The sequence below is a fragment of the Bos taurus genome, chromosome 3 (genome assembly GCF_002263795.3).
Source record: "Bos taurus isolate L1 Dominette 01449 registration number 42190680 breed Hereford chromosome 3, ARS-UCD2.0, whole genome shotgun sequence".
Taxonomy (NCBI): Eukaryota; Metazoa; Chordata; class Mammalia; order Artiodactyla; family Bovidae; genus Bos; species Bos taurus.
Genome location: NC_037330.1, coordinates 31,906,386 through 31,924,981, shown reverse-complemented (window position 1 = coordinate 31,924,981; position 18,596 = coordinate 31,906,386).

Here is an 18,596-nt window from a genome sequence, read left to right as displayed (position 1 = left end):
TCTTCCTGACCCAGGGATCGAACCCAGGTCTCTTGCATTGTAGGCATATTCTTTACCATCTGAGCCACCAGGGAAGCCCTTAATCTTAGACAATGCTGTATGTCAATCATATCTCAGTAAAACTGGAAGAAAAAAATAAACAACTTAAAATTTTTTAAATACAAAATTAAAATTAAAAAAAAAAAAAGAAAACAAGCAATACACTCCACTTGATTGAAAATCCCTAGAGGGCCAGAGCCAAGCCTCACCTATTTTTACACACCCCGGTAACTTACACACAACCAGCTTCATTACATAGCAATATGATAAATATGTCTGGATCTGATTTTAACACTAACTACGTAATTGTCATTCGATGCCTCAGTTCTTTCCACTGTAAAATAAGATTGGGGTGTTAAACTCAAACACTTTCGGGCCCAGGCAGGTAACGTGAATCTGTTAGGCAGCCTGAGAATGCATGTAGGGTATAAAGGCAAAAAAGTCAGAGAGTATTCAGATTCATTAAAACTGTACTGCTCTTCTCAATAACAAACACACACAAAAACTGTTTTCTGGTCATATTTGGCCATCAGAGCACCTGTTTAAAAAGCTATCTTAGGTTTCTGTTTACTTAAAAATTCTTGAGTCATCAATTGCTCTGGTTCACTTTCTTTTTTTAAGAATGGAGGGAAATAGTGATGGAGAAGAGAGTGCTAGGAGTGGTGAAAACCTCTAACCAGGGACCCTCCTGCAGAAACCACCATGTCCTTGACGCCCATGCTACATGCATGTTCTCGTCCATCAATTAACAGATCCCCCAACAGCTGTTGCTAACTTTCAAATTAGAATAAATACTAAGTTGTTTATTGGAAGGAACCTCAAAGATGTTTGAAGATTTTTGAGTTTATTAGTTTCATGAAGAAAGGTTCTTGTGAGCTGAAGGAATCAGGATTGTTTGAAGCGTTGCCCTCACCCCAGAGGCATCAGGGCAACCGCAGAGTCCTCAGGGAGAGTGGAGATGGCTGCCTCACACTCCTCTAGGTGGAGAGGGCAAAGCCCACCTAGTTGTGGGTCATGTCAAAGACAGTAAAACTCCTTGAGGAAGACATCACCCAGAATCCACAGGGGCTCCCTGCTGGAGGAGGACAGGAAAGTGGCCTCAATCCCCAGCGTGCAGTAGTCATCGTTCTGAAGAGACAGTGGACAGGCCATCACCAGGGGCATTGCAGAGGCCTTGCCCCATGGAAATGTCCCCCACTCCATGTCCCACGACACCTGGGGGTCCCTGACTTCTTGTTCACCCTCAGTCCTGCCCCTGGGAATCGCCCATAGGTGCCCAGATGCGAGCTGGGACACAGAACAGCCTCTGGGCCCATCCGGGCACACATGCAGGAACCCTGGGGTGAATATGTACATTGAAGACATAGACGGAGGGTGGCAGTGGGAGCTGGGGCCTGCCGATGGTGAAGGTGATGGTAGGCAGGCTCTCCACAGAGTCACAGCTTACCACAAACTGAGAGAGAAGAGACAACGCTGCAGAATGCCTGGGGCTGTGGGCCCACAAAAGGGCCCAAGGCCCCCTTTTCCTGTGGGATTCTCTTCCCCATCGTCTAGCAGAGACTGTTGCAGAAACTGGAAGACCAGGCCTGACTCCCATGCGCAACACAGACCAACCCTCTGGCTTCTTGACTCCTCCTTTAAACACATCTCAGCTCTTAGATTTTGGGAGTACAGATATGGTCATAAGGAGTTAGGCTTTTCCAGGACCAAATTCTAACCTCAAATCATAGAGAAAAGGCATGGGCACACATTTGTACAAGTACAGTCACACCCTCTCATGTCCAAGTGTGTATGCACCAGTCCATGTATTCATCTCTCTCTCTCTCTCTCTCTCTCTCTCTCTCTCACACACATATTTGCATGCAAGGAAAAGCAAACCAGATATGGGCACCAAGGGGAGCAGACATGGGGACAGAAGGCTATTTAGAGTAAAGCCCAAAGGTACATTCTTAGTGAAGGAAGAAAACCAAGTGGAATGGAGAAGTACATTGTGCCCTGACTCTATTTCATGCAAATGACAGCAGCCAGACTGAGCTGAAATGTGCCCCTAGAACCTACAGTGGACAAGCAGCACCTCCTGACAACCACTCAGTGCAACCTCACAGTCTGGATGGAGTTAGTATTACTCCCTCCCCTTTCCCTTTTTTGCATTGGAGGTTCAAGATTTGTTTCCATCGGTTCTGTCCTGCCAGGGGTTTGGGTCCCCTGCAATGCTTCCTCCTCCCTCTCATGAACTCATGCTGTCGGGCTCCTGTCCTGAGGCTACCTGGATGTGCAGAGAAACCATTGGTTTCTAGTTATTCACATCACCATCCTCATTATCCTGGGCTCCCATTGCCTGCAGGAAGGAGGTCATAAACTGATGGGGAGCAGCCAGCAGGAAAGTCCCTGTATCCACAATGGCCTGGCAGCCTTCGGAACAACAACCAGTGGCCTAGTCACAATTGCAAACCTGACAGAGACACCAATACAAAGAAAAAGTCAGGTGCCTCTTCTGCAAACATGAGCCTTGCCCTCCTCTTATCACCCACTAGTTCAGGAGCTCTAACATTCTGCATCTTCCAGGAAGCAGGGCCACTCTATGACACATCTGCCCACGTGATGCTACTGGGCCTTTGTAATTACTGGAATAATAGCCTCAGTCTTGGACTGGTGACCTCTCCAGTCCTTGGAAAGCAAAAACTGTGCATGTCTTCTTTAATCTCCTTGTGCCAGGTTTTTCCAGTGCTTACCCAGCGATTAGGACATACAACCTGCGATACAAGCACAAGTAAATACTATTGGATTCAAAGAGAGATCACCATAGACTGGGCCTCCAGGAGAGGGATTCAAAGAGAGATCACCATAGACTGGGCCTCTAGGAGAGGGATTCAAAGAGAGATCACCATAGACTGGGCCTCCAGGAGAGGTTTTGGAGGAGATAGGAATTAATCCAGCCTCTGAAGTTTGCCGAAAGTTCAAATAAGCACAGAGGAGAAGAGGGGTACACCAGGTGATACAAACAAAAGAAGCCAGAAAGTTATGACAAGGAGCAAGGACTTGATGACATCTATGCTTCAGATCAGGAAGTAGTGGGAAGGCTGTATTGATAGGTAAGGCCTAGGTTTTGTATGGTCTTGAGTACAAGGCCAAGGCATTTTGTCTTTAAATTTGCATGTGATGGAAAATACTTGGTGGCTTTAAGTGTAGAAGTAACAGACTCACGATCATGAATTGGAGATCTGATAAGCTTGTGCTCAAATTTTAAAATTCTTGAAATGTGTGACTTTGGTTAACTTACTAACCTCCCAGCCTTGATTTCTTTTTATCTATAGAAAGCAATATGATGCTGACATCCTTATAGTGTGGTATATTCTTATATGCAATAGTATAGTAAAATATTTAGCCTATCTGGAATGTGGAAAACACCAGTGACCACATTCAATTCAGTTTGGTTCAGTCGCTCAGTCATGTCTGACTCTTTGCAACCCCATTGACCACAGCACACCAGGCTTCCCTGTCCAACTCCCAGAGCTTATTCAAACTCATGTCCATCGAGTCGGTGATTCCATACAACCACCTCATCTTCTGTTGTCCCCTTCTCCTCCCGCCTTCAATCTTTCCCAGCATCAGAGTCTTTTCCAAAAAGTCAGTTCTTCACATCAGGTGGCCAAAGTATTGGAGTTTCAGCTTCAGCATCAGTCCTTCCAATAAATATTCAGGACTGATTTCCTTTAGGATGGACTGGTTGGATCTCCTTGCAGTCCAAGAAACTCTCAAGAGTCTTCTCCAATGCCACATTTCAAAAGCCAAATGGTCAATACCAAAATCAGACTGGAGAAGCTCTATACAGTCAGCAAAACAAGACTGGGAGCTGACTGTGGCTCAGATCATGAACCCCTTATTGCAAAATTCAGACTTAAATTGAAGAAAGTAGGGAAAACCACCAAACCATTCAGGTACGACCAAATCAAATCCCTTACATTATACAGTAGAAGTGACAAAACTGATTCAAGGAATTAGATCTGATTGACAGAGTGCCTGAAGAACTATGGACGGAGGTTCGTGACATTGTACAAGAGGCGGTGATCAAGACCATCCCCAAGAAAAAGTGACAGCATTACTCTTACTGATGATGGAAGTGGGTAGAGATTATGCTGATGGTATAATGAAGTTTTAAGAACAAAGCTGTGAATTCACAGGGCCTAGGAATGACCAACCTGCTGGCATGGCAAAGCTCAGTGGCCAGTTCTAAACGTTCAGTCAAGAGCTAGACACAAGCATCTACTGGGCTCTAGGACGACCTCAGCCAGGGGTTTGGTGATTCTTTAAGAAATTCACGTCTTGAGAGGAACAGGCAACACTGTCATGCTGGCGGACTATGGGAGTGCCCATAATCCCTAGAAACTGTCCACTCTACTTACTCCTGGATGACAATCTGCCAGTACAGCTCCCAGGTGACAGGGGTTCTGACGATCTCACCAGAATAGAGCTGAGTGTCCTCGTCTCCCAGGATAAGCTCTCCACCATACTGATAAGTCAGCTGTCTGGGGAGAAAGGCCAAGTGCATGAGTCCTGCAGCACAGATGGGTCAAGCAGTTCCTCTCTCTCTCCTCCCCCCTTTCCTCTCTCCTTCAGACACAGAGGAACTGCAGAACAAGGGTGTGCTGTCCTCTCAGCTGCTCCTCAGACTCCACCTTGCTCAAGGTACAATCGAGAGAATTCCCAGAGAAACACCCAAAACGTCAGAGACTTGGAAACACAGACTGCATCATAAAGGAGTGGACAGGCACCTGAAAACAGACTATAAGCGTATCCCAGAGAGGCCTTCCCCAGACAGGGAGAGGATAAGAAGAAACCCCACTGAGAGTGCCTGGGATGGGGCCTGACAGAGACCCCAAGCTGGCCATGATGGAGATGCTCCTATCAGGGTCAATTAGATAACTAGATAATCTGAAGAGGTTCTAGGTCTCCTGTGTTTACTATCTTGGCCTGCCAGTCATCAGAGTAAGCCATTTGGATCAGATACCCTGAGGACCATGTGTTTAGGAATAAAGGATCAGGGAATAAAGTTTGCCATGAAGTTTGAGTCCAGATGAAAGGTACTGGATTTCTGATCAAGATTTTTGAACTGGAGTCTTGGCTTCATGCCTACCAGAGACTGAACTTGTTTAACATTCACAACATGTTTAAGCCTCCATTTCCTCACTGGCAAAATGGGGCTAATATGATTTTTCAGATGTCATTTGAAGTTATTGCTACAAGAATATTTTATAAAGCCAGTTCAGTTCAGTCGCTCAGTTGTGCCCGACTCTTGTGCATCAAGCCGGTGACGCAATCCAGCCATCTCATCTTCTGTCGTCCCCTTCTCCTCCTGCCCCGCATCCCTCCCAGCATCAGGTCTTTTCCAATGAGTCAACTCTTCGCATGAGGTGGCCAAAGTATTGGAGTTCCAGCTTCAGCATCAGTCTTTCCAATGAACACCCAGGACTGAGCTCCTTTAGGATGGACTGCTAGTGGAGGTGATGGAATTCCAGTTGAGCTATTTCAAATCCTGAAAGATGATGCTGTGAAAGTGCTGCACTCAATATAAAGCTGGAGTTGTTATTATAGTTATCACTTCACTTCTGTTCTCTTTATAGTAAATGCTCATGGAGCTTATTCAATCACTCTACAGCTGTGCAAATCTAACACAGCAGTCTCTGGATTTACTGAACAAATGTTGAAGGAGCATTGTCCATCTTTAAGAAGAGAGTCATCATATGGCTAGTACGGCCATTGTTAAAAATTCTTCCAGTGCATTTAAAATAAAATTCCCCCCAAAATGTAATTACAAATTTTCAGAAATATATGTGGTGTTGTATATAGCATATTATACTCATTGTATCAGGAAACTTTTTTTACCTAGGCTCTGTCTGATGTTGAGTTGTCCAAAGCCCCCAGAGAGCCGCATTTGATGGGTCCTTCCCTGGACAAGGGTTCTTACCAAGAGAAGTAGAAGCTGAAGAAGGGTTGGGTCAGCTTGTCCTGCTGCAGCATGTTCTGCATGACTGCTGGGGTCCCCCTGACTGCCAAGCTGGGGTAGGCCATTTCCATAATCCCATCAAAGTTTGAACAGTAGAAAGGGTCACTGGGCTCATTCTCAGGCCAAATTCATGGTTATCAGTGACAATGTTCTGAACCTGGAGTGAGCAGACAGAGAGCTTCACAGTTCAGGTGGGTAAATTCTTCCAGACTTAGGTACCAGGGGTCTGGGATGTAGAACCCCTCCCAGGAGAGGAAGTTGGCTTTTTTCATGCTGAGCTCAAACATGAGGGCAAGGGTGGAAGGGGAAAGGGCAACAGTATCACTCAACCATGTGTATCCCAGAAAAAAATAGCTAGGTGTTAGGGAAGCAGAGGCAATCATTTTCTGGAGTTATAGTTTCCACATCCATTTACAGTGAAAGAATAGTTTTTTTCTATTCTCCTATTTATTTTTCTATTTATAAAACCATAAAACTGGTTTTATGCTCAACAATCCATGTGCAAGAACAACAGAGAACTTTGAGAATGAGGAAATAAGAAAATAGTGAAAGGACAAGTCATCAAATATCCATAGTGAAAGGGTGTGGAGGAGAGAGAGGATTTATTCTAGGTGGTTCCAAGGGGTAGAGTTAAGACTAGGAAACAAAGTCACAAGACACAGCAACCTTAGCATCGCATAAAGAGCTTTCTGCAGTCAGGACTGCTGTGGAAGCCTGTCTTGGGAGGAAGATTGAATTACATGGCCTTTGACATCCTTTCCAACTCTTAGCTTCTGGGGAGGTTGTACTAAATTGGTAATTATGGATTTTTCTGGAAGCTTGAGGCTCTAGAAACTAGGAGGCAAACCACAGAGCCTCCACAGCTATGAGAATATCACTCACAGTCACAGTGTCATATCCCAGGACCATACTCAGGCTTCCACTCCCATAGGACAGCGTATAGGTTAGTCCATTGAGACTGAAGGTGGAGGACTGGCTGGGGTTGAACCTATTGTGAGTGGCTATAGGAAGATGAAATACTAGTGTCAATCATTAATTCCCAAAATACTTGGAGACAACTTACCCTTGACAACCTGGGGTCATCAGACCATGGATGTGATAGGGCCTCAGCCTCAGCAATTTTGTGCTGTAGACACACTATGTTGGCCACAGCAAAGCCTGTCCCCTTGGGTAACATACATTGCCAAAATTCTCTCCACCCCACCATCCCTGAGGGATGGATCTCTTCAAAAATGCCAGGAATTCCAGCCCATGGGAGAGAGCTGAGGGAAAGAACAAAGTAGAAAGGAATGGAAGCCTCAGTCTGTGTCTGCTGTCTCTCCCCAGAACTGTCAGCACTTCTGAGACATAGACCAAAGGCAAGACATACAGATGTTCCCAACTTTAGCAGGAAGAGATAAAGTTTATGCAGCCAGAACTCTGGACTTAGCAGTATAAGCCTGTGCTCAATTTGGACACTGCCCCTCCCACTCAGGGGTGGTAGTGATGCTGGTGTACTCACAGCAGGCCTCGGTCTGGCAGTAGGTGGACAGCACCCACAGGCTGGAGGAGCCTGTGTCAAAGAGGACCAGAAATTTTGGGGTGGTGTCCCAGTGCTGATCTCCCCAAAGTAGAAAGACTGCAAAGAAAGGTTTGTCACCCTCATAAGTAGCCAAGCCTTGTCCAAAGGATGGGGAAGAATTTGGCCCACTTGAAGTCACATTTTGCCCAAATGATTTCCTTGGGGAATAAGAGGCTTCTGCCTCCAATTCTCCTTTCCTCCTGGAGTCAAATGTTCTCAGTATTCCACTTTTTTATCCCTAATGGCAAACCTTTGACCAGCTAAGACCTGGTCTGGAAAGACAATATCCTCTTCCAAAAGTGTTTTCTGGTTTGTAATATCAGACTACCCAAAGAAGGAGAAGAATCACTTTTTTCTCTTTTCCCAGTGTCTATCCACTGTCCAGCTTTACAGACACACGCCTACATTCACACATGCACACATACACACTAGTCTCCCCTTCTCTTCCGGTGTTAGATACTTCCACCACCATTCTCCTCCTTCCTGGTCACATACTTGCAAAGGGAGCTAGAGAGTCTAGAGTGAAAGGTAGCATGGAGAGAAAAGAATTTTATTATGAGATAGTTTTAGTGCTAGGTGAATTGGGGTCCATTGTGTCATTTACCTGCCTCTAGCTCCTCTATCTGTAAAATGTGGGATTTTAAATAGGAGATCCATTAAAGTACCTTCCAGCTCTGAGACACTATGTATGTTAAGATGCCTATGCCGATATTGTAGCCTCAAGAACATTCAAACAATTGCTCTAGGTTCCTGTGAATCTTTTCAGAAAAGGGAGATTGTATACAGTGTGTGGAGCCACTGGATATTTTGGCTGGTGGACTTGCATGTGTTTTCCTTCTTTCCCTGCAGCTCATTGTTAGGATGTTCTTTCAGTCTCTCAATTGACTTGAACACTCCCACTATGAATCACTTTACTACATAGACAAGGCTGTAGAGAGATGAGCCAGTAATAAGAGAAAAGGAGGGAGGAAAGGAGGAAGAAAGAAGAGAGGAAAGAAAGAAAAGGAGCTACTATACTATTAGCAGCCCTGCGTGCGAGCTCAATTGCTTCTGACTCTTTGAGACCCCATGGACTGTAGCCCATCAGCTCCTCTGTCCATGGGATTTTCCAGGCAAGAATATTGGAGTGGGTTGCCATTTCATTTTCTAGGGGCTCTTCCTGACCCAGGGATCAAACCTGTGTCTCCTGCAGTTCCCGCACTGGCAGGCAGATTCTTTACCACTGAGCCACCTGAGAAGCCCGTACTATTAGCACCAACTTGTAACTTTCAGATACTTTCCACAGGAACGTGAAACTTAGGTTCAATAACTAGTACAAAATCAAAGTTAACGAGAGGCACAAATAAGTATTTAACAATGGTTATTAGCTGAGGGTCATGAACACCACATCCCACTTCACTTACATCCAGGTAGTTTGTGGAGGGCTTGTAAGCAAGTAAGGGCTTGTAATACCAAAATGATACTTAGCAACCGGACCAACATTTGGGAGGTTCTTTAGGAATTTCTCCAGTATACCCTACTCCTCCTTTGCCTCTCAGATAGACTTGCCTTTCCTCAGGATGATTCTGCAGAACATAGGGTAAACCAAACGAATGAGCTTCACACATCCCATCACAGCAGTCCCTTCAAGCACCTAACCTAGGTCCTCCAAACTTCTTCAGTACTCTACCCAAAAAGCCTCTTTTAGGAAGTGCTCCCAGAGCAATTTCTGACCACCACAGTCACTCAAGCATTTCCAGCATGGAAATACACTACACCATATATTTGGTTTTGTACTTAAAATTGTTTCCAGAGAAGAAATGTCTGTTTCTCCCCAGTCCCTCCTGTAAGCTGAGGCAGGGATCATGCATCCTTTCTTCTTAAGCAACAAAACACCCAACACACAATCTCTCTGTCTCTCTCTCTCTCTCTTTCTCACACACACACACACACACACACACACACACACACACATACCATTCATTTAAGTCTTGACCCACAGCAGTGGCCCAACACCAGTTGATGATATCAAGGAACAATCTGACTGCTTTTCCAAGAGACTTGTGGGAGAAGTCCTTTGCTGTTCCCTAGATTGTCATGCTCATTCACACAAATTCATGATGAAACGAAATCCCAATACACACCTTACCATGCCCTCTGAGAACTGTAGACAAACCAAGACCAAGACCAGGATCTTCACGGCGCTGATTTCCACTGTCTACCAGCACACAGAACACAGTGGCAGACCCAAGGGTTGGGATGCACAGAAAGAAGTTGGGTCTCTCTCTTATGCCCTGATTTACCTTGTTCTTTTCATTTCTGGGCACGTGGGCTTTCCTATCTTTGTACCAACCTGTGCCCCTGCACATTCATGGATCCTGTTTGTTTTTCCCTCTGGCAAGTATCAAGGACTTTAATATCCACTTTGTAGCCAACTTAAAAAGCAACTAATGGCTTTGCTGAGGGAATCCAAAACCAATACAATATTGTAAAATTAAAAAATAAAATTTAAAAAATTAACTTAAAAAAAATAAATAAAATGCATGGTGAACAAAGGATCCTGGTACTCTCGTCCACTGGGAAATGGCTGCTGCCAACTTCAGTTGGAACAATGGAACAGTTTGCTCTTTGGCTACAAGTGACGTGCTTTTTTGAGATTTACAGCCTACTCTCTACTTTTTCTGCTCCTTTTCCTTCCTCTTCCCTTGATCAGTCTCATCTATAGCCTTCCATATAAGATTCTAATAGTCCATGACACAACATGCTCTTTATCTTTTTAGTTCACGAATTTACTAAATGCCTACTCTTGTCACTTCTCACTGAGCTCTGGGAGTACAAAGATAATTAAGAAACTGTCATTGTATGTAAACATCCACATTCCTGCTGGAATGACTGACACACATTCAAATCATGAAGCTATGTGGCTTGAATGTTATCACTCCAGGCATTCAAATGGATGTTGAATGAATGAGAATGAAAATAACAGTATTCATAAAACAAGCAGAGAGGAAGTGATAAATCTTGGTAGGATTAAAAGGCTTCACAGAAGAGGTAACATTGAGTAACAATCTTACAGGAAGCTAGATGAAGAAGTAAGGGAAGTGGAAACGCCATCGGAGGCAGAAGAAAAGCTTGAGCAATAGCAAAGAAGAGTGAAATCGTGTGAGGAGTTCAAAGAACATTAGGATGAATGAATGTAGCCAAGAAGGGCAATTCCTAATATGGTTCCTCACCAGCCAAGACGCATCTAAAGGACCTGCACTGGATCTGCACGATTCTCATCATGCTAACTGTAGCTCAGAAAATTATTTTCTACTCAAGAACCCATTTTTGAAATGAAAAGGACTATAAAGGTAAAATAGGAATAGTCTCCAGTCTATAATTATATTAAAGTAGTACCTTCAGTATTTTAACTATTATCCTATCAAATTATTTATGGTATGCCTCTGATTACACCACACCAGAGTACCATGAGCGGAACTACTAGACTACAGTACTTGATACCAGTATAAGCATGATTGTAAGAGTGTTGATGCATATTCATTTAAAGCATTATGTTATTGCCTCAGCTGTTAATAAATGACTATCTGGAGGACAGCTAAAATACTTATTTTCAGAATTCTAAGGGTATTTTTTCTACATATTCTACATATTTTTATGTACAATTGGATCGACTATGTTAATTTTCTTTATAGACCAGCATGATTGTATAACCTATAGCCTTTGTAAAGTATTTTTATAATTCATATCTTTTTCATATATTGAGTGTAGTTTAAAAGTATTTAATTGATTGCTCTCCATAATTCTTTACTTTTTAAATTTTTAAAATATTTTTAAATTGTTTATACAATTTTTAAAGGTTACTTTCCACTTACAGTTATTGCAAAATACTGGCTGTATTTCCCATGTTATACAAATACATCCTCAAGCCAATAGTTTGTATCTCTACTCTCCCACCCCTAAATTGCCCCTCACCCCCAACTGGTAACCACTGGTTTGTTCTCTAAAACTGTGAATCTGCTTCACTTTTGTTATATTATTATATTTTATTCTTTTAGATTCCACATATAAGTGATATCTTACTTACCTCCACACCCATCTATATTGCTATAGATGGCAACATTTTATTCTTTTTTATGGCTGAGTAGTATTCCACTGTGTGGGTTTCTGTATGTGTTGCGTGTATACATACATATATATAGCACATCTTCTTTATCCATTAATCTGTTGATGGACATTTAGATTGTTTTCATATCTAGGCAATTGTAAATGCTGCTATGAACATTGGGATACATGTTTATAATTCTTTTCAAATTAGTGGGGTTTTTTCCAGATAAATACCCAGGAGTGGAATTGATGGGTCATATGGTAGTTCTATTTTAGTTTTTTGAGAAATCTCCATTCTGTTTTCCAGAGTGGCTATGCAAATTTACATTCTCCTCAACAGTGTGTAACGGGTCCCTTTTCTCCATATCTTCTTGCCTACATTTGTTATTTGGGTTCTTTTTGATGGTAGCCATTCTGAGAGATGTTCGGTAATATTTCATTGAGGTCTTGGTTTGCATTTCCCTGATGATTAGCAATGTCGAGCATCTTTTCCTGTGCCTGTTGGCTATCTGCATTTACTCTTTGAAAAAATGTCTATTTAGTTCTTCTGTCCATTTTAAAAAAATTTTTTTTTATGTTGAGTTGTATGAGCTGTTTAAATAGTTTGGATATTAATCCCTTATCTGTCCATCATTTGCAAATATTTTCTCCCATTCAGTAGGTTGTCTTTCCGTTTTGTCAATGGTTTACTTTGTTGTGCAAAAGCTTTTAAGTGTAACTAGTTCCCACTTGCTTATTTTTGTTTTTATTTCCTTTATTTAGGAGACAGATCCAGAAACTATTTCTATGATTTGTATCAAAGAGTGTTCTGTTTTTCTATGTTTTCTTCTAGTATTCAGTATAGTATAGTATCCAGTCTTACATTTAAGTCTTCGATCCATTTTTAGTTTATTTTTATATATGGTATTAGAAAAGTTCTAATTTCATTCTTTTACATGAAGCTATCCAGTTTTCCCCAGCACCATATATTAAAGAAATTGTCTTTTCTCCACTGCATAGTCTTGCCTCCTTTGTCATAGGTTAACTGACTGTAGGTGAATGGGTTTATTTCTGGGCTCTGTCCTGTTCCATAGATCTATGTGTCTATTTTTGTGCCAGAACCATCCTGTTTTGATTACTGTAGCTTTGTAGATAGTCTGAAGTCAGGGAGTCCGATTCCTCCAGCTCTGTTCTTTTTTCTCAAGATCACTTGACTATTTGGGGTCTTTTGTGTTTCCATACAAATTTTTAAATTATTTGTTCTAGTTTTGAGAAAAACACCATTGGTATTTTCATAGTGAATGCATTGAATCCTTAGATAGCCTTGTTGCAGGAAGGCAGACCCCCTTCCAGGGCCCAAAACTGGGCTCTTGTCTAGCACTCGGAAATGAATTGTCCGAGGAGACACGTGTGCTGACAAAGCAAGAGATTTTATTGGGAAAGGGCACCTGGGTGGAGAACAGTAGGGTAAAGGAACCCAGGAGAACTGCTCCGCCACATGGCTCACAGTCTCGGGTTTTATGGTGATGGAATTAGTTTCCGGGTGGTCTTTGGCCAATCACTGTAATTCAGAGTCTTTCCTGGTGGCGCACGCATTGCTCAGCCAAGATGGATGCTAACGAGAGGGATTTTGGGAAGTGGATGGACAGGCGGTGTCTCCTTTTGACCTTTCCCAAACTCTTCCGGTTGGTGGTGGCTTATTAGTTTCCTATTCCTTATCAGGATCACCTGTCATAAAACAACTCATGCAAATGGTTACTATGGTGCCTGGCCAGGGTGGGCAGTTTCAATCAGTATGCTTCCCCTAACAGCCTTGGGTGTTATGGTCATTTTAACAATACTGATTCTTCCAATCCAAGAATATGGTATATCTTTCTCTCTGTGTAATCTTCGATTTCTTCATCAGCGTCTTCTATTTTTCAGAGTACATGTCTTTAGTCTCCTTAGGTAGATTTATTCCTAGGTGTTTTATTCTTTTTATTGAAATGGTAAATAAGATTTCTTGCTTAATTTTTCTTTCTGATCTTTCATTGTTAATGTATAGAAATGCAACATATTTTTGGGTGTTAATTTTGTATCTGCAACTTAACCAAGTTCATTGATGAGCTCTAGCAGTTTTCTGGTAGCATGTTAAGGATTTTCTATGTGCAGTATCAAGCCATCTGCAAACAGTGACAGTTTTACTTCTGCTTTTCCACTTTGGATTACTTTTCTTTTTCTTCTCTGACTGCTGTGCCTAGAGGGCTTCCAAAAGTATGTTGAATAAAACTGGTGAGAGAGGGCATTCTTATCCTGTTCCTGATCTTAAAGGAAATGCTTTCAGTTTTCACTATTGAATATGATATTAGCTATGGGTTTTTCATAGATGGCCTTTATTACATTGAGGTCATCCCTCTATGCCTACTCTCTGGAGAGTCTTTATCAAAAAATATATGTTGAATTTTGTCAAAAGCTTTTTCTATATCTTTTGAGATGATCATATGATTTTTTATTCTTCAATTTGTTAATATGATGTATCACATTGATTGGTTTGCAGATAATGAAAAATTCTTATATCCTTGGGATAAATCCTTCTTGATCATGGTATCTGATCCTTTTAAAGTATTACTGGATTTGGTTTACTAGTACTTTGTTAAGAATTTTTGTGTTTGTGTTCATCAGTGATATTGACCTGTAATTTTCTTTTTTTATAGTATCTTTGTCTGGCTTTGGTATCAGTGTAACACTAGCCTCATAGAATGAGTTTGGAAGCATTCTTTGCTCTCAATTTTTTGAAATAGTTTGAACAGGATAGGCATTAACTCTTCTCTAAATATTTGGTAGAGTCACCTATGAAGCCAAAAAGTCCTGGGCTTTTTTTGTTGGGTGTTTTTTCTTATGGATTCAATTTCATTACTGTTAATTGATTTATTCATAGTTTCTGTTTATTTCCAGTTCAGTCTTGGGAGATTGCACCTTTCTAAAAATTTGTCCATTTCTTCCAGGTTGTCCATTTATTGGCATATAATTGTTCATGGTCGCCTTTTATGAGCCTTTGTATTTCTGTGGTGTTGGTTGTAACATCTTTTTCATTTCTGTTTCTATTGGTTTGGGACCTTCTCCATTCTTTTCTTGATGAACCAAGCTAAAGGTTTAACCATTTTCCCTATCTTTTCAAAGAATCAGTTTTTAGTTTCATCTATCTTTTCTATTGTTATTTTAAATTATAGTTGATTTCTAGTCCAAAGTTATTTACTTTTTTAAAAGTATGTGAAAATTTAATGAATTGACTCAGTTCAGTTCAGTTCAGTCACTCAGTCATGTCCAACTCTTTGTGACACCGTGGACCACAGCACGCCAGGCTTCCCTGTCCATCACCAACTCCCAGAGCCTACTCAAACTCATGTTCAGCATGTCAGTGAAGCCATCCAACCATCTCATCCTCTGTCGTCCCCTTCTTACACCTTCAGTCTTTCCCAGCATCATGGTCTTTTCCAATGAGTTGGTTCTTCGCATCAGGTGGCCAAAGTATTGGAGTTTCAGCTTCAACATCAGTACTTCCAATGAATATTCAGGACTGATTTCCTATAGGATTGACTGGTTGGATCTCTTTGCAGTCCAAGGGACTCTCAAGAGTCTTCTCCAACACCACAGTTCAAAAGCATTAATTCTTTGGCGCTCATCTTTCTTTATAGTCCAACTCTCACATCCATACATGACTGCTGGAAAAACCATAGCTTTGACTAGATGGGACTTTGTTGGCAAAGTAATGTCTCTGCTTTTTAATATGCTGTCTAGGTTGGTCATAGCTTTTCTTCCAAGGAGCAAGTGTCTTTTAATTTCATGGCTGTTGTCACCATCTGTAGTGATTTTGGAGCCCAAAAAAATAAAGTCTCTCACTGTTTCCATTGTTTCCCCATCTATTTACCATGAAGTGATGGGACTAGATGCCATAATCTTAGTTTTCTAAATGTTGAGCTTTAAGCCAACTTTTTCACTCTCCTCTTTCACTTTCATCATGAAGCTCTTTAATTCTTCTTCGCTTTCTGCTATAAGGGTGGTGTCATCTGCATATCTGAGGTTATTGATATTTTTCCCGGAAATCTCGATTCCAGCTTGTGCTTCATCCAGCCTGGAATTTTGCATGATGTATTCTGCATATAAGTTAAATAAGCAGGGTGACAATATACAGTCTTGACATACTCCTTTCCTGATTTGGAACCAGTCTGTTTTTCCATGTCCAGTTCTAACTGTTGCTTCTTGACCTGACTTGACCAAACAATAATATATCAAGTGTATTATAACTGGAAAATGTAAATATATATATTATTCACCATGCATTTTTGCTACAAACATTTTTTTTGTCTTCACATACCTTGTTTCTGAGTTTGAAATATCATTTTTTTTTAAAATGCCTTTATGCCACATGAAGCAGTACTGACTTTATTCTGCACATGGGAAGAGGACATTAAAGTTTTATTAATCTAGAGTATAATACATGTAATACCTTCTATATGTCACTTATGCATACTTTTTTGTTTTTATTTTTTAAATGTATTTTTATTTATTTTCTTCTTAATTTATCTATTTGGCTATGTCAGGTCTTAGTTGTAACATGCAGGATTTTTGTTGCAGCGAGCAGGCTTCTCTCTAGTTGTGGCATGTGGGTTCAGTAGTTGTAGCATATGGGTTTAGTTGCTCTGAAGCATGTGGGATCTTAGTTCCCCAAACAAGGATGAAACCCTCGTCCCCTACATTAAGAGGCAGATTCTTAAACACCAGACCACCAAGGAAGTCCCTATAAAGTCCCTATAGTTTTTTAGATTGTAGCCTTTTAGTGAAAGAGGCCAGTTACTAAAATGATTCTCTAGTGAAGTTGCAGTTGGCAGAGGGAAGTTGCTGGAACTTTGTCATGCTTCCACCCTAAAGCTCTTTACCTATGCATAAACCCAAAGAAGTTTCCAATTTCACTTGTATGATTTAATGTTTCTTTATAGAAATAAATTCTTAAAGAAAAACTCAAGAGCTATAGAAGTTATACTTATAGTAATAACTCTCACTGAACATTAACTTTATACCAAGCACATATTTCCTCTAACCATTGTAACAAATTTATGAGGTTAATTTAGTTTCCCCACGATCATATAGTCAATAAAAGGCAAAGCTAGGATTTCAACCAACAAAGGTCCGTCTAGTCAAAGCTATGGTTTTTCCAGTAGTCATGTATGGATGTGAGAGTTGGACTATAAAGAAAGCTGAGCACCAAAGAATTGATGCTTTTGAACTGTGGTGCTGGAGAACTCTTGAGAGTCCCTTGGACTGCAAGGAGATCCAACCAGTCAATCCTAAAGGAAATCAGTCCTGAATATTCATTGGAAGACTGATGCTGAAGCTGAAACTCCAATACTTTGGCCACCTGATGCAAAGAACCAACTCATTGGAAAAGACCCTGATGCTGGAAAAGATTGAAGGCAGGAGGAGAAGGGGACGACAAAGGATGAAATGATTGGATGGCATCACTGACGTGCTGGACATGAGTTTGAGTAGGCTCTGGGAGTTAGTGATGGACAGGGAAGCCTGGCGTGCTGCAGTCCATGGGGTCGCAAAGAGTCAGACATGACTGAGCGACTGAACTGAACTGAGGATTTCAAGTCTGGTTTGTCTGAACTCAACTTTTGTCTAACCATGACTTCCTTTCATAGGGCCTCTGTGTGCAGTCTCTTTGCTTCAGTGTGCATGTAAGCATCAACTTGAATGATAATAACAAAGATATTTATATTTGATTTAATCATCTAATTCTTTTCTCATAGTCTCCTAGTTTTCTTCTTGCCTCCATTTAAAAAAAGATAAAATGCAATCATGGACTGCAAGGAGATCCAACCAGTCCATTCTAAAGGAGATCAGTCCTGGGTGTTCTTTGGAAGGAATGATGCTAAAGCTGAAACTCCAGTACTTTGACCACCTCATGTGAAGAGTTGCCTCATTGGAAAAGACTCTGATGCTGGGAGGGATTGAGGGCAGGAGGAGAAGGGGACGACGGAGGATGAGATGGCTGGATGGCATCACTGACTCGATGGACGTGAGGTGAACTCCGGGAGTTGGTGATGGACGGGGAGGCCTGGCATGCTGCAATTCATGGGGTCACAAAGAGTCGGACACGACTGAGCGACTGAACTGAACTGATGCTGCTGCCACCTAGTGGCAATATTTCTAACTAAGAAAAATTTTTAGAAATCTTGAAAGGAGGCTTTTATGTGACTTCAAAATTCAAATTAGAAAGTGAGCAAAGTACATAGCATCCACAGGTCACTTTCCTAGGTAGATACAACTGGTATCTGGTTATTAGTCATGCCCCTGTTAGCCTGCACGCTGCCCCCTTCCTACCCACGTTAGACAGACCAACTATCTGCTTGCCAGCAGTTCCTAAGACTTCTCCCACGACACATCTATGTCTCTGGCTTCTTGTCAACCCACACACTCCAGGCTCTATTCAGTTCAGTCAGTTCGGTCGCTCAGTCATGTCCGACTCTTTGCGACCCCATGAATCGCAGCACGCCAGGCCTCCCTGTCCAGGCTCTATTACTGCACTTCAAAAATCTTTGCTGAATGATATTAGTACCTAAGCTGTCTGCTTTCTCACACAAGTAAAACAATGTCTGCAAAGCACAGTGTGATCTCTTGAGTTCTCTCAGATAATCATTTGAATGATTGACTTGTCTCTCACTAGCGTTAAAGTTTTGTAGGGACTTGATTCCTGACATACCACCTACTGCCCATAGCACAGTGGCTTCCACTCAGAAAAATCACTCAGAATTTTCCACCACAGAGGGGAACGTTACACAGGCTTCTGTTCCATGTTAGGCAAAAGTTGCACATCACCTTCTCTTCATGGCAATGGGTCTGCTAGGAGACAAGCACTAACATTGCTCCTTGACAACTGCAGATCTT